Source organism: Scyliorhinus canicula, chromosome 2 (genome assembly GCF_902713615.1).
Source record: "Scyliorhinus canicula chromosome 2, sScyCan1.1, whole genome shotgun sequence".
NCBI lineage: Eukaryota > Metazoa > Chordata > Chondrichthyes > Carcharhiniformes > Scyliorhinidae > Scyliorhinus > Scyliorhinus canicula.
Window position 1 is genome coordinate 206625821 of NC_052147.1, and position 17529 is coordinate 206643349.

At 47.3% G+C, this 17529-nt stretch overlaps 1 protein-coding gene across 5 annotated transcripts in view; it reads right to left on the reverse strand.

The window, feature by feature from the left end:
• dync1i2b (dynein, cytoplasmic 1, intermediate chain 2b) overlaps positions 1-10138 on the reverse strand; it is a 126161-nt gene extending 116023 nt beyond the window's left edge. For all 5 annotated transcript variants that reach the window (XR_005459766.1, XM_038789425.1, XM_038789423.1 and 2 more), the window contains exon 1: positions 10052-10138. The gene's annotated coding sequence lies outside the window, so the exon portion shown is untranslated. The remainder of the gene's footprint in view (positions 1-10051) is intronic.
• Positions 10139-17529: the final 7391 nt, after the last annotated feature.

The window sequence follows — 17529 nt, forward strand, 5'->3', positions numbered from 1 at the left end:
CCACCACCCCCAGTTAGAGCTAATTCGTTTTAGGATTTCTTTTAAAGAATCCGTGCTTTTATCCTTCATCGGCCCAGGCAGGCTTTTTGTTATCCTGGGGAGGACTGGGTTCTGCCTGACTCTTCCTTTGGGTTGCGTTTGTCTTTCTCGCTCTCTCTATCTGTTTTTTCAGTACTATAGGAGCAGACATAGAGCGTCTTGTCTTTATCTTTATTGGAGGAGACTGAAGTTGAATCGGTACCCATGATTGAGGATACGGGTGAGGGTGGCCCGGAATATCCATTGTGTGGCGCAGGTTTCCACAAATTGGTTTGAGTATCCCCTCCCTGGGGTCTCTGATCTCTTCTCCCGTCTGGGTGAGCGTGGTTCAATTTTGACCTGGTGGAATGGGGGTGTTAGGTTTTGGGGAGGACTGACCCAACCTCAATCAATCAAACCCAGAATGCCCAGTCGGCGGGCGTCCTTCGGATTGGTGTCCCCACCTGGTTGGGTCTGGGGTTTATCCTTTCTTTCCCTGTGCGTTAATGGGAGTGGTGCCCTCATCTAGATGGGGTTGGATAGGTGCAGGCTCGGCGGGGTACAGATTTGGGATTGGGCGAGAGGTCCTGGAGTCATCATTCCTGTGCTTTTTTTTTTCCAAAGTGTGGTACTGAGCTAAGACAGGCTTGACATCATGGTTGGTATCCTGTTGTCCAAGGATTGGGGCTGCCCTCTTCGGGAGGGTCTGATGGGTAGATTCGACATCCCACGTATGTAAGGATTTGGATGGGCTGAGAGCTGCACTGAATGTAATCCTGTTTTTTTTCTCTTCCCTGGGGTAAGTGAGATCTCCCCTTGTTGACTGGTGGTCGACTCTCCCTCTCATTGGCTTGGGTCAGGCTATTGCACGAACGTGTGGGGTTTGAGTTGAATGCTGTTTCCCTGTTCTCTTCTTGGAAGCCTCGGAGTGCTGCCCTGACCAAGATGAGGCTGAGCCCTTCGCTGAGTGTCTCACTTTGTCCTAATTGTTTCCCTGAGCTATTGGGAGGTGCAGGTCAATCCCGACCATATCGAGGCCAACTGGGTTGCATAGAACATATTGCAGAAGGAGGCCATTCGGCCCATCAAGTCTACAAGAACCCACTTAAGCTCTTACTTCCAACCTATCCCCCTAACCCAATAACCCCTCCTAATCCTTTTGAACACCAAGGGCAATTTAGCATGGCCAATGCACCTAACCTGCACGTCTTTCAACTGTGGGAGGAAACCGGAACACCCAGAGAAAACCCACGCAGACACGGGGAGAACGTGCAGACTCCGCACAGACAGTCACCCAGCGGGGAATCGAACCTGGGACCCTGGCACTGTGAAGCCCCAGTGCTACTGTGCATGGTGTTTTCAGGTGCTGCTGGTTTTTCTCCTGAGCAGTCTTGGTTGGTGGGGTGGATTGCCTGGTGCGGTGGGTTGCCTGGTGCAGGTACTCCCTCCTTTTGAGGAGCATCTTGGCAGCCTCCCTTCTCCCCGGGCGAGGCCACCCTTGTTGGCAGGGACTGGAATGTGTATCCTTTCTTACGTTATGGGCTTTGTGAATATTCTGTCGTTCTCCTTGGGGCAGGGTCAGTTCTGGTAGCTCTGGTCTTTACTCCCCTGTTTCTTCTTTGGAAGACCCTGAGTCTAAGTAGCTGCCAATCACCTCCATTATTTTTTGACTATACAGAAATTGCTTCTGTCCCAGACCTAGATAAGGGTTAGATTGCTGTGGATGTGCTTGTAACTTCCCCTTAGTGCTGGGGTTTACGCGGACTTTCTTAGTTTTTTTTTGTAACGTTGGGTATAATGTATCCATTCTTGGCATTTGCATGCGTGCAGTTGGGTTTGATATCTGAAAGGGATGGCTGGGTGATGTTTCTGATGCCAGTGGTGCTGCCAGGGTTGAGGGGGTTGTGTGTTGGTGCCCAATCTGACTGCCAGTAGTGTGGTGTGAGAGGGTACGCACTGTCCTGCCATGTCATTTAAAAAAAATAATTGTATATACATTAAACACAACCAAAATCAAAGAACAAACGGAAACCTCATAAATAACATCCAACTGCCCCACTCTCCCTGCCATTCCCCTCCACCCATCCCGTCCCCATTTTAACCCTTTTATCTCTCCCCCCCTTTATCACTTCTCTCTCCCTTCCTCCACTCCAACAAAATCCGTCCCCGAGCTGCTTGATCCCTGTCCGCTGCCACCCTCGAAACCCCGCATCCAACCCCCGTTGCAAATCTATGATTCCCGCAGATCGGTGCCCACACCAAGGCACCTTCCAACCTCAGATGCCACTCCACTGTCCCAACACCCTCAGGGCCGCCACCACCACCACACCGGGCTGGTGGAGTACTTAGCCAGCGAAAATGGCAGAGGCGCCGTCAACAATGCCCCAAAGCTTGAGTCCTCACAAGAGCTGCCTCCATCCAGTTCCATGCCGACCTCTCCCCCACCACCCATTTCCTAACCATGCACCCCCCTCCCCCCACCGACGTCCCCGTTCCAACAGCACCTTCTTTATCCGTGGCGATTTCCCACACAATCCCCAAAATCAGAGCATTAATTTTCCTGAAAAAAGACTTTGGATTTAAAATTGGGAAGTTCTGGAAAACAAATAAAAGCCTCGGGAGTACCGTCATTTTAACTGTCTGCACCTGCCCCGCCAGTTATAACTGATAATGATAGTGGGAGTATAACCCACCTCTTAATCCCCCCTCATCTGGTCCACTGACCGCGCCAAATTCAATTTTAGTTGTTCCCATCCCCGCTCCACATGGATGCCACAATACCTAAAGCTTGCCCCCATCACTTTAAAAGGCAGCTCGCCCAACCCCTCATCTGGATCAAGAAGACCTCACTCTTCACCATGTTTAACTTATATCCGGAAAACCGGCCAAATTCCTCCAATATGTTCATATTTCCCCAATACCTCCCAGTCTGATATGTAAAGTATGGCAGGTGGATGTACCTTTAAGAAATGGGTATTTATCAAATAGCTGCAGTGATGTCAGTGTGTGGATGGAGTTGGGCTGTCTGTCTTTCACTTTCGTTTTGAGCTGGCAGCTGCAGTGTGTTTTGGTTTCGTTTTCAGAGGTGGATAGCTGCATTCAAAACAAGCAGCTGTATAATGATCTCTCTCTACAAGCTAAAGAATGTCTCCAGATCATTGATGATTTCAAAGTAATATCTGTTTCTGTAGAGCATTTAAACCTGTTGTCTTTATTTTAAAAGGGTTTAACTTGTGGATGTTGTTTGGAAAGTTATCGAGGGTTATCTATAGAGTACGGTATCTTTTGGGGGGTGGTCAGGATTGGTAGTTGATAAACTGTTTACTGTGTTTATATAAAATGTTAACTCGATTCATAGAATAAACATTGTTTTGTTTTAAACATACTTCAGCTCTGTGTTGCACCACACCTGTAAAAACAGCCCTTGTGCTCCCCATAACCAAAATCTATTTAAAGTTGTGGGTTAGGTGAACTCCATGATATACTTTGGGGTTCTCTAAACATCTGACCCATAATAAATTGGGGGCTCATGGTATAAAAGTCTATCTTCCGTGATTGGGTTGGCTTAGTGAACTAAAAGACAATGAGGGGTGAGCATATTTGTGTTTTCTTTTCAGGTGTGGAATTCCAGTTTAAGTAGGGAGTGTGTTGAGGACAATAGTTCTTTCAGAAGCTCAGAGGTTTTTGGGGGTGGAGAAGATCACACACGTAGTATCTTACGAACAGAGACTAAAAAAAGGCTTTTAGATTTGGCAAAAACACTGCAGTTAGCGTTACCTGACGGCCCACGAAAAGAAGACGTACTTATGGTGATAGCCGAGCACTTAAAATTGCCTGAGATACAGTCTGACTCAGCAGAAATGGCAAAATTCAGTTACAAATCAAGCAACTTGAGCACGAAAAAGAATTAAAGCAGCTTGAATACGAAATGAGAGAAAAACAGAAAGGGAGATACAGATCAAGGAAAAAGAAAAGGAGAGAGAAGAATGAAACAAAGAAAGAAAACCCCAGCAGAACAAAAAGAGAAAGGGAGATACAGATCAGAGAAAAAGAAAAAGAGAGAGAGTTTGAACTTCAGAAAATGGCCATGAAACATGACAGTCAGTTAAAATTGGCAGATGTAAAGGGAAACGTAGAGTTTGTGGATAGTGATGAGGATAAAGAGAAAGAGCGGCATAGTCAAAGGCTTGGTGGGGATCTATTTAAATATGTCCAAGCATTGCCACGGTTTGATGAGGAGGTACAAGCTTTTTTCATTTCATTTGAGAAGATAGCCCATAACACACCCATACACACCGTCACAGCTTCCAAAGTCAGATCAGCCTTCCTGAAAGGAAACCCTCGAAAGGGGACGGGTCCAGTGCGAGATCCCTGGTCGTGCACTCAGAGCCTGCGCGGACCAGCTGGCAGATGTGTTCGCAGACATCTTTAACCCTACTCCGCTCGGAGGGCCCCACCTGCTTCAAAAAGACCACCATCATACCGGTGCCAAAGAAAAACCAGGCAACATGCCTCAATGACTACCGTCCGGAGGCCCTGACATCAGCTGTGTTTCGAGAGGTTGGTCATGAAGCGCATCAATTCCATACTCCCAGAACGCCTTGATCCACTGCAATTTGCGTACCGCCGCAATCGGTCCACAGCAGACGCCATCTCCCTGGCCCTACACTCATCCCTAGAACAGCTCGACAACAAGGACTCCTACATCAGACTCCTATTTATTGACTACAGCTCCGCCTTCAACATCATAATCCCAGCCAAGCTCATATCAAAGCTCCAAATCCTAAGACGTGGCTCCTCACTCTGCAACTGGATCCTCGATTTTCTGACCCACAGACCACAATCAATAAGGATAAACAACACCTCTTCCACAATAGTCCTCAATACCAGAGCCCCGCAAGGCCGCTACATAGCCCCTTACTATACTCCCTATACACACATGACTGCGTGCCAAAATCTGCTTCCAACTGCATACCAAAATTTGCTTCCAACTCCATCTACAAGTTTGCTGATGACACGACCGTAGTGGGTCAGATCTCAAACAACGTTGAGTCAGAGTACAGGACGGAGATAGAGAACCTAGTGGAGTGATGTACCGACAACAATGCCAGCAAAACTAAAGAGCTGGTCATTGACTTCAGGAAGCAAAGTATCGTACACACCCTTGTCTACATCAACGGGGCCGAGGTGGAGATAGTTGACAGCTTCAAATTCCTACGTGTGCACATTACGAACAATCTATCCTGGTCCACCCACATCGACTCTACGACCAAGAAAGCACAACAGCGCCTATACTTCCTCAGGAAACTAAGGAAATTTGGCATGTCCGCATTGACTCTTACCAACTTTTACAGATGCACCAAAGAAAACATCCTATCTAGCTACATCACAGCCTGGTATGGCCACTGCTCGGCCCAAGACCATAAGAAGCTACAGAGAGACGTGAACACAGCCCAGTCAATCACACAATCGCGCCTCCCATCCACTGACTGTCTACACCTCCTGTTGCCTTGGGAAAGCAGGCAGCATAATGAAAGATCCCTCCCACCCAGGTTATTCTCTCTTCCAACTTCTTCCATAGGGCAGGAGATACAAAAGTCTGAGAACATGCACTAACAGATTCAAAAATAGCTTCTCCCCCGCTGTTAACAGACTCCTGAATGACCCTTTAGTGGACTGATCTGATCACTTCACACATCTTCTCTACTGAGTATTAAGGAATGGGTTAAGAGACATTCCAATTAAATGTCTCATTTATGTTAAGTATCCAATAATTGACACTGATATGTACAGAAGCGTCAGGTGGCCTTTGAGGTATGTGATGTGACAATAGAGTTTTTGTACAGAGTTGTGTTAAAGGAAATAAAGGTGTTTGTGAGAAGGAGCAGAACTTTTGACTCTTTATACAACAGCAGCTGAAATGCTAACACAGTAGTACTGCACTCCGTATGCTTTACCCGATGCTTGTGTCTATGTATTTACATGTGCCCTATGTTTTTTCTTCATGTATGGAATGATCTGTCTGGACTGCATGCAGAACAATACTTTTCACTGTACCTCGGTATATGTTACAAGTAACAAATCCAATCCAACCCAACGTCCATGAAAACTACCACCCTATCTTCAACCTCCCTTTTCTCTTAAATGTACTTCAAAAGTGTTGTCTCCCCCCAAATCCATGCCCATCTATCCCAGAACTCCAAGTCTGAATCCTTCCTCCAATTAGGTTTCCACACTGCTACTGCTTTCTTCAAAGTCGCAAATGTGTCGGTATCAAAAGCTATCCCTTCTTGACCTGCCTGCAGTCATTGAAATGGTTGATAACACACCACACTCCTCCAACACCTCTCCACCATCATCCAACTGCACTCATTCTGGTAACATTCTTATGTGATTGTTATAGCCAGATACCACCAGCAATAACTTCTCTACATGCTACAGCATATTGCCTCTGGTGTCACCAAGCATCTATTCTTCGCTCCCATCTTTTTCTTAATTGCATGCTGCCTTCATCTGAAAATACAACATTAATTTTATGTACATTGTGACATCCAGCTCTATCTCACCATCACTTCTCTTGACTACTCCACTGTTGCAAAGTTATCAGTTAATATCCCGTACTGATTGAGCAGAATTTTCTCCAATGAAATATCAGGAAAACCAAAGTCATTGCCTTTGGTCACCAATGTAAATCCGTGCATGAACCAATAACTCCACCACCACCCCCCTCCCCTCCCTAGAAATGGAGGCTAAATAAGACAATTTTCAACATTGGGGTCACAGTTAATCCCAAGAAGAGTATTCAACCAGATATCCACACCATCAAGAAAACAGTCTTTTTCCAGTTCCATAGCATCACAAAGATCCCTGCCTCAGTTGGTCTGATGCTGAAATCCTAATCCATGTCTTTGATACCTCTAAACTTGACTATTCCAATGAACACCAGCTTGCCTTCCATTTTCCACCGTCCATAAACTTAAGTTCATGCAAAACACTGCAGTTTGTGTCTTCATTCACACCAAGTCCTGTTCACCCATTACCCCTGCGTTGACTGATATTCACTGCCAAGCAATGCCTTGATTTTAAAAATCTCATTCTTGTTTTCAAGTCCCTCTCATACTCTCATCATTGCCTATCACTGTAATCTCCTATAGCCCCACAATCCTCCATATCTGCACACATCTAAATCTGGCCTCTTGAACATACCCGATTTTAATCGCTCCACGACTGGTGGTGATGCCTTCAGCTGCCTAGGCCCCAAGCCCTGGAATTCTCTGTCTATATCTCTTTCGCTCAATACCTCTCTTCCCTGCCCCTTTGACCAAGCTTATGGCCACCTGCCCCATTATCGCCTTCTGTGATTTGATGTCGAATGTTGAATTCTAATGTTCCTGTGAAACACCTTGGGGGTTTTGTTATGTTAAAGGTGCTATAAATACGTGTTGTTGATGTTTTTCCTTCTCCAGAATAGCTGCCTAATCTGAGTGTTTCCAGCATTTTGTTTTTAATCTGTTTTTTTTTGTTGACTTCTATTTTTGTCATTATTATTGATAACAAATGTATAATGTTGTGAAAAAACAAATCTGTAATATTGTGAAAAAACAAAAGATACCTGACCAAATCTATGGTACAAGTATGCTACCTTTTAAAAAATTATTTCATGGGATGTAAACGATGTTGGCTTGGCCAGTATTTATTCCCATCCCTGATTACCCTCGAGGGGGATTTAAGAGTCAACCAAATTGCTGTGAATCTGGAGCCAAATAAAGGCCAGACCAGGTAAAGATGGCAGATTTCCTTCTCTAAAGGACATCAGATGGGTTTTTAAATAATCGACAATAATTTCATGGTCATCATTAGACTTTTAATTCCAGATTTTCATTAAATTCAAATTTCCACCATCTGCCGTGCTGGGATTCAACCTTGGGTCTCTGGAATACTAACCCAGTCCACACGTAACTTTGCCACCAAATCCATTACTTCAAGTTCTGCATCACCACCTCATTCCCACAGTCAAAAGTCTTTGCCCCCATCTTTAAAACTCTCCAGAACCTCCATCCTACCTTTGCAACTTCCTCCAAAAATAAGGTTCTGTTGGTTTTAGCTTTGTGTGCATCTCCTCTCTCCCCACCCCATTCATTGGTAGCAGAGCTTTCAAACTGCCCGTCTCCACCATCCTCTCCCTCTCCTACAAACCTTCTGAAAATCCATCCAAAATCATATTAAGTGGAAACTTTAGCTACACTTGACTTCCTTCCCATCCGCCCCCCCCCCCCCATTTAATCTTTCCTTTCCAAACTCGATGTCCACTTTACACCAGTATACGAAGCACCTCGAGATGTTTATGTTAAAAGGTGCTATGGAAATGCATTGTTGTGATCCAACTTCATTTCCCAAATGAGGTCTGAGGTTTCCTTCAATGACAATTATTCTGCTTTACAAATTGATTCAGAAACCAAACAGCAACTTGGCAGGAAAGTTATGAGATAGTTGAAGACACAAATTGAGGCTGCTTTTAAAACTGGGACCTTCAGGAGACGCGACAACGCAAAATTGCTGAGCAAAAACTTATAGCTAAGTTCCGCACGCATGAATGCGGACTCAACCGGGATCTGGGATTCATGTCGCATTACATTCGGCCCCCACCAACAAGCCTGGACTTGCAGAGGCCTACCGACTGAACTGGCTTGGGACAATTCACACCTCTTTAACCTGGAGTTACCTCTCTCTCTGCATCTTTGATGATTTGATTGCCTGCAGGTGCTCGCATTCCGGGGCATCTCTGACTGTGTCTATATAAACATTTCTGGAACAAGCCTTTCCATTCACCTGAAGAAGGAGCCGTGCTCCGAAAGCTCGTGTTTGAAACAAACCTGTTGGACTTTAACCTGGTGTTGTAAGACTTCTTACTTTAAAACTGGGGAGTAATGTGACAAAGCATAGACCTTTAATAACTGGATTTCAGAACACGGGAACATAATTGCAGAAGGTTCGCCATACTGTTGGAGTAAAGAGGGATATACAAAAGCAAATCAGAATAATGGAGAATGAGAGATGGAATATGGTGTTGCAAAGGTAGGGTATCTCAACAGTGGAATATTTATAAACAAGGAATTTGAAATCAATGCATGGGGACAGGGGAAAGTGAAGGTCAGCAGAGTGGAGGCAATCAGCGAGCAGATTTAATAAATTGTAGAGTGGAGGTGATGGAGTCCATTATAAATCAGTGCAAAGTCAAACTGAGGTCTAAAAATAAAAGAGAAAGAATGAGGGTTAAGCAGCATTAGCTCACGTTTCAGAACTGATAGTAGACTCTCTCCCACAGTGAGTGGGCACGGAAGTATCAATCTTAGGATGAGACCGTGTACTTTCAGAGTGATCCAAAACAAGATGCCAGGAACAAGAATTGGAAAAAGGGACAACAAAGGAATACTTCAGCTTTCCATAATTAACTGGAGAACAAAGTAACTTATCTGCGGTCTATTGTCAGATTGATTACAGTAAGAAGTCTTACAACACCAGGTTAAAGCCCACCAAGTTTGTTTCGAATCTACCTGGTGTGTAAGACTTCTTACTGTGCTCACCCCAGTCCAACGCCGGCATCTCCACATCAGATTGAGTGGCAATGATCACGGACTTGTGGGCAATGACAACAACAATGTATTTATAGAGTACCTTAATGAAACTACCCAAGTTACTTCACATGAGCATTAGAAACACGTATGGCACAGTCACACACAAAAAAGTCAAATGACTAAACGTTTGATCATAGGTAAAAGTGTCTTAAATGTGGCAGACACATAAAGCAGGGCGTTGAGATATAAAAGTCCAGCAGAGAGACCGGCGCCTCGCCCACAGAGAGCCGGCTCCTGGCCCGCCCATGCCCGGGGGAGATGTGACTCTGCCGGCTGGGGCCTGTGTCAGCGCCGACACCAGACCCTCCAATACAGGCAAGCCTGCTCCCTAATAACAGTGCCTGACATAGCACAACCCGGCGCTGTCCGGAATCCATCCTCTGAACAGTATCACTGACCTGTACACTCCGCCTATCACCGCCTCAACTCTGACACCCAAACAAGATGGAGCCGGAACCGGAACTGGAGCCTCCACTTCCGGACAGCTGAGTGCAGAGGGGGGAGGGGAGAGAGAGAGAGAGTCACCACAAACATCAAACCAGTCAGAGATATAAACCCAGCACAGAAATATTAAACCAGTCACACAGACATAAAACCAGCACAGAAATATAAAACCAGTCACACAGACATAAAACCAGCACAGAAATATAAAACCAGCACAGAAATATAAAACCAGCACAGAAATATAAACCCAGCACTGAAATATGAAAGCAGCACAAAGATATAAAACCAGTCACACAGAAATATAAATGAAATGAAATGAAAATCGCTTATTGTCACGAGTAGGCTTCAATGAAGTTACTGTGAAAAGCCCCTAGTCGCCACATTCCGGCGCCTGTCCGGGGAGGCTGTTACGGGAAAACCAGTCACACAGACATAAAACCAGCAGATAAATATAAAACCAGCAGAGAAATATAAAACCACTCACACAGACATAGAATCAGCACAGAAATATAAAACCAGTCACACAGTCATAAAACCCGCACAGATATAAAACTATTCACACGGAAATATAAAACCAGCAGAGAAATATAAAACCACTCTGTGGCGCTAACAATTGCACGCAAAGACTCGATTCGGTACAAGAGAGGCTTTATTACAGTGAGATGCTATTCTGTCGGCTGCAGCTGCAGAATGGCATCTCAGGGAAACTTATGAATATTTATACTGCTCCCTCTGGGCGGAGCTAGACGGCAGGGGCTTACAGGAAAACCTGTAATACAGGTACTGGCATACATCCCCTAATGCAAGCACACACACAGTGGTAGATCACCACATTCACCCTCTGTAAAAAATGAGTCCGGCGGGGGTGACGTGAAACTATAATACATAAACGTGATCAATTTACAGAGGGGGGGGTAAAGGAACCAAGTGTCCATCGGGGAACCCGGTGCCCGTCACAGGTTGAGTCGGACCGGCGGTCGAACGTTCCATTGTGAGCGACGCAGCAGTGGTGGCGACATCTGCACAGGCGGTGTTGGCGTCGACGGCGTAGGTGCTGGCGGCGTTGGTGCTGGCCAGTGGCGGGATGACTCCTGGAGCGAGCCCAAATCTTCCATGTCCTCTAGTGTGGGTAGGGGAACGAGGAATGGACCAGGTGGGGCTGAAGTCGGGGGCGCCGGTGAAAAGGAGGGTGGCGCGTAGGTAGGGAGGAGTGTGGGCAAGGGATCAGCACCCGAGAGAGCCAGGTCCCTGAGCAAGACTGTATCCTGGCGGCCGTCGGGGAACTCCACGTAGGCATTTTGGGGGTTCGCGTGGAGCAGGCGTACCTTGTCCACCAGAGGGTCTGCCTTGTGGAGCCTGACATGCCTACGAAGAAGGACTGGCCCGGGAGCTGCGAGCCAAGTCGGGAGCGACATCCCGGATGTAGACTTCCTAGGGAAGGCAAAAACACGTTCATGGGGTGTGTTGTTAGTTGCGGTGCACAGCAGTGACCGAATGGAATGGAGCGCGTCAGGGAGGACCTGCTGCCAGCGAGCAGCTGGGAGGTTCCTGGACCGTAGGGCCAGCTGGACGGCCCTCCAAAGTGTCCCGTTCTCCCTCTCTACCTGCCCGTTTCCCCGGGGGTTGTAGCTGGTCGTCCTGCTGGAGGCGATACCGCTGCTGAGCAGGAACTGACGCGGCTCATCACTCATGAACGAGGATCCCCTGTCACTGTAGATATAGTCGGGGAAACTGAATAGAGCGAATATGAAATCAAGGGCCTTGATGACGGTGGCAGACGTCATATCCAGGCATGGGATGGCGAAGGGGAACCTACAAAATTCATCGACCACACTAAGGATATACGAAACATGGCACCCTCTGGCTCTCCCACTGACCCCACCGACTCTCCCACCGACCCCGACGTTTTCCCCACTGACCCCCCTCCCCCTTCTACCGACGCTCCCCGCCCCGCACCGACCGCCGACTCCTCAATTGACTCACCCGGTTGCTGAACGCGAGTGGAGAGTACATGTCTCGCAAACAGAGTGTTCGTCGACTGAGCGTAATTCTCTTTGAGCAGTTCCATGGCCCGGGCGTAGGTAGGCGCATCCTGAATCAGCAGGATCACGCTGGAGCTCAACCTCGAGTATAGGAGTTGTACCTTCTGAGCCTCCAATGGTGCAGGGTCTGCTGAGGTGATGTAGGCCTCGAAAACAGCCAGCCAGTGGTTAAAGTCTTTCCTGGCGTTTGGCGACTGCGGATCCAGCTGCAGGCGATCAGGCTTAATTCTGATGTCCATGATGTTGGAAAATCTCACTGTAATAAATTGTGGCGCTAACAATTGCACGCAAAGACTCGATTCCGTACAAGAGAGGCTTTAATACAGTGAGATGCTATTCCTTCGGCTGCAGCTGTAGAATGGCATCTCAGGGAAACTTATTAATATTTATACTGCTCCCTGTGTGCGGAGCTAGCCGGCAGGGGCTTACCGGAAAACCTGTAATACAGGTACTGTTGTACATCCCCTAATGCAAGCACACACATATATACAGTGGTAGATCACCACACACTCACACAGACATAAAACCAGCAGAGAAATATAAAACCGGTCACACAGACATAAAACCAGCAGAGAAATATAAAACCAGTCACACAAACATCAAACCAGCACAGAAATATAAAACCAGCACAGAAATATAAAACCAGTCACACTGACATAAACCAGTACAGAAATATAAACCCAGCACAGAAATATAAACCCAGCACAGAAATATAAAACCAGTCACACAGACATAAACCAGCACAGAAATATAAAACCACTCACAGACATAAACCCAGCACAGAAATATAAAACCAGCACAGAAATATAAAACCAGCACAGAGATATAAAACCAGCACAGAAATATAAAACCAGTCACACAGACATAAAACCAGCACAGAAATATAAAACCAGTCACACAGACATAAACCAGCACAGAAATATAAAACCACTCACAGACATAAACCCAGCACAGAAATATAAAACCAGCACAGAAATATAAAACCAGCACAGAGATATAAAACCAGCACAGAAATATAAAACCAGCACAGAGATATAAAACCAGCACAGAAATATAAAACCAGCACAGAGATATAAAACCAGCACAGAAATATAAACCCAGCACAGAGATATAAAACCAGCACAGAGATATAAAACCAGCACAGAGATATAAAACCAGCACAGAAATATAAAACCAGCACAGAGATATAAAACCAGCACAGAAATATAAAACCAGCACAGAGATATAAAACCAGCACAGAGATATAAAACCAGCACAGAGATATAAAACCAGTCACACATATAAAACCAGCAGAGAGTCAAACAGATATTATACCAGCACAGAGGCTCACACGGACATTATACCAGCTAGAGACTCAGAGAGGCAAAAAAAAACAACACGGAGCTTCAGGCAGATATTATACCAGCACAGAGACTCACACAGATATAAAAATAAATTATTATGGGCGGCACATTGGCACAGTTGCTTCACAGTGCCAGTGTCCCATGTTCGATTCCCGGCTTGGGTCACTGTCTGTGTGGAGTCTGCATGTTGTCCCCATGTCTGCGTGGGTTTCCTCCGAGTACTCCGGTTTCCTCCCACAAATCAGAAAGACGAGCTGTTAGGTAATTTGGACCTTCTGAATTCTCCCTCTTGTACCCGAACAGGCGCCTAAAGGTGGCGAAGAGGGGCTTTTCACAGTAACTTCATTGCAGTGTTAATGTAAGCCTTCTGGTAACAATGAAGATGATTATTATTATTAACCAACACAGAGACTCACGGAGAAACCTGGATACAGACTAATATAGATATAAAACCTGTACAGCGAATAAATCACTATAAAACCAGCAGAGAATATATATGGTGACGTTGTGGTAATTTCACTGGACTAGTAATCCTGGTTTATGCTCTGGGAACATGAGTTCATATCCCACCATGGTAGAATTTTAACTCAATTAGTAAATCTAAACTTGAAACCCAGTCTCAATATTGATGACCGTGACAATCATTACTGATGATTGTAAAAGCTCATCTGTCTCATTAATGCCCTTTAAGAAGGAATATCTGCTGTCCCTACCTGGTCTGGACTAAATGTGTCTCCTGAACTACAGCAATGTGATTGACTCTTCACTGCCCTCTGCAAGGACCGGCAAGCCATTCTGTTCGAGGGCAGTGAAGGATGGGTAAAAAGTGCTGGCCTTGCCAGTTCTGACCAGTATAAAGAAAAAATATATTTAAAACAGTGTGGTGAATTATAACACATTAAAGAAGCCATCCCCTATGGACAAGCCCTCCGTATACACAGGATCTGCTCAGACAAGGAGGAGCGCAACAGACACCTACAGATGCTGAAAGATGCCCTCGTACGAACGGGATATGGCGCTCGACTCATTGATCGACAGTTCCACCGCGCCACAGCAAAAAACCGCACCGACCTCCTCAGAAGACAAACACGGGACACCACTGACAGAGTACCCTTCGTCGTCCAGTACTTTCCTGGGGCGGAGAAACTATGACATCTTCTTCGCAGCCTCCAACACATCATCAGCGAGGATGGGCATCTTGCCAAGGTCATCCCCACACCCCCACTACTGGCCTTCAAACAACCGCGCAACCTCAAACAAATCATTGTTTGCAGCAAATTACCCAGCCTTCAGAACAGCAACCACAACACCACAAAACCCTGCCAGGGTAATCTCTGCAAGACATGCCAGATCATCGACATGGACACCACCATTACACGTGGAAACACCACCCACCAGGTACGCGGCGCATACTCGTGCGACTCGACCAATGTAGTCTACCTCATACGCTGCAGGAAAGGATGTCCCGAAGCGTGGTACATTGGCGAGACCATGCAGACACTGCGACAACGAATAAACGGGCATCGTGCGACTATCAACAGGCAGGACTGTTCCCTTCCAGTTGGGGAACACTTCAGCAGTCAAGGACATTCAGCCTCTGATCTCCGGGTCAGCATTCTACAAGGAGGCCTTCAGGAGACGCGACAACGCAAAATTGCTGAGCAAAAACTTATAGCTAAGTTCCGCACGCATGAATGCGGACTCAACCGGGATCTGGGATTCATGTCGCATTACATTCGGCCCCCACCAACAAGCCTGGACTTGCAGAGGCCTACTGACTGAACTGGCTTGGGACAATTCACACCTCTTTAACCTGGAGTTACCTCTCTCTCTGCATCTTTGATGATTTGATTGCCTGCAGGTGCTCGCATTCCGGGGCATCTCTGACTGTGTCTATATAAACATTTCTGGAACAAGCCTTTCCATTCACCTGAAGAAGGAGCCGTGCTCCGAAAGCTCGTGTTTGAAACAAACCTGTTGGACTTTAACCTGGTGTTGTAAGACTTCTTACTGTGCTCACCCCAGTCCAACGCCGGCATCTCCACATCGTGAATTATAAACACTAATAATCCACATTGTATTGTACAACATATGTTAAGCCTGTACCTTGTACTAGATCATGTGTAGTTGTGCGGCTTTACCCATAGGGGGAGATGAGGAGCTTGTACTGGGCTCCACCCTTGGCTCCGATCATGGCTCCGCCCATGGCTCCTCCCCCTAACCGGAAGTATAAAGGTTGCTGTTGTGAGCCTGCCTGCCAGTTCATCTAGAATTCATCTCGTCACAGGCAGGCTCTGTTGTAACACGATTAAAACCACTGTTCGCTTCTAACCATGTGTCGCAAGAATTGATGGTCTCATCAATTTAATCGTCTTAAGAAACAGTAAGGAATGACCATGGAATCAGCCCTCAAACCTGATCGACTGGAACTCGACCCATAGGATGCAGAGGCGAAATAAATCTTTTCACACTGGCTCCGATGTTTTAAGGCCTACCTGGCTGAAGCAAGCACTACAGAAACTACGGAGGAGCAGAAACTCAGCCTACTGCACGCAAGGGTGAGCCATCGTATATCTACTCAATTTAATTGTACCGGCTCATATACAGAGGCCCTGGCCCTACTCGATAGAATGTACGTGAGGCCCGTCAATGAGGTCTACGCGTGCCGCGTTTTTACTACTCACCGCCAGCGCCCCACAGAATGGCTAGAAGAATTCCTAAGAGACTTAAAAACCTTATCCCGGGACTGTAATTACCAAGCTGTAAATGCTGCAGAACATAGGGAACTCGCTGTCCGCAATATATTTATTGCAGGCCTCAGATCCAATTACGTGCGCCAGCGGTTGCTTAAGAAGGGGGCCCAAAACTTAGAAGACACTGTAGAACTCGCCACTACTATAGAGGTCTCGTTTCGCAGCCTCACCTCGTTCCCCGCGGACTCCGCGACCCCGTCATGGGCCCCCGACCAGCGACTACCCCAGGCCTGCGCCGCGCGGCCACCCAGCCACTATGCTACTCCAGCCTGCCACTTTTGTGGCCAGCCCCAGCACCCGCGGCAGCACTGCCCGGCCCCCAATGCGACCTCCAGCCTCAACCCTCCCGCAGCCCAGAGCACCCGCTCCCTGAATTTGCAGGCCCCCACCCACCACATGCGACCCATGGGGGCCGCCATCTTGGCAAACCCCCACCACGCGGCTGGTCACGTGCGACTCATGGGGGCCGCCATATTGGACGCCATCTTCCTCGCCGCCCACCACGTGCGATCCACGGGGGCGGCCATCTTGGGCTCCATCCTCTCCAAACTCAGCAACCCAGATCGAAGACTGCGACCTCAGCGGGCATTCATCACGGGGCCACTCCAGCACAACTGATCGAGCCGCCGACTACCCACAACTCAGCGCGGTCACGTTGGACCAGTCGTGTCCGAAACACCTCCGCAACTCCAGGGTGACCGTTAAAATCAACGGGTACAGTACACCGTGCCTCTTCGACTCCGGGAGCACCGAGAGCTTCGTACACCCAGATCTGGTAAGACACTGTTCGCTCCCTGTTTTTCCTGCACGGCAAACTATCTCCCTCGCTTTGGGCTCCCACTCTGTTCACCTCCAAGGGCGCACCGTCGCGACCCTAACGATCCAAGGCACTAGCTACTCTAATTTTCAACTATACGTCCTGCCCGAACTCTGCGCCCGACTCTTACTGGGACTCGACTTCCAGTGTAACCTCAAAAGTCTCACCCTCAGCTTCGGCGGACCCCTACCCCCACTCACCATCTGCAGCCTAGCCACGCTGTGAATCCCCCCCCCCTCCACTCTTTGCCAATCTCACTGTAAACCCATAGCCACTCGCAGCAGGCGGTACAGCCTGCAGGGCAGGGTGTTTATCAGAACCGAGGTCCGGAGGTTCCTACGTGAGGGGATCATAGAGGCCAGTAACAGCCCCTGGAGAGCTCAGGTGGTGGTCGTCAAGACCGGGGAAAAATTCCGCATGGTCGTGGACTATAGTCAGACCATTAATTGGTTTACGCTCCTCGATGCATACCCCTCC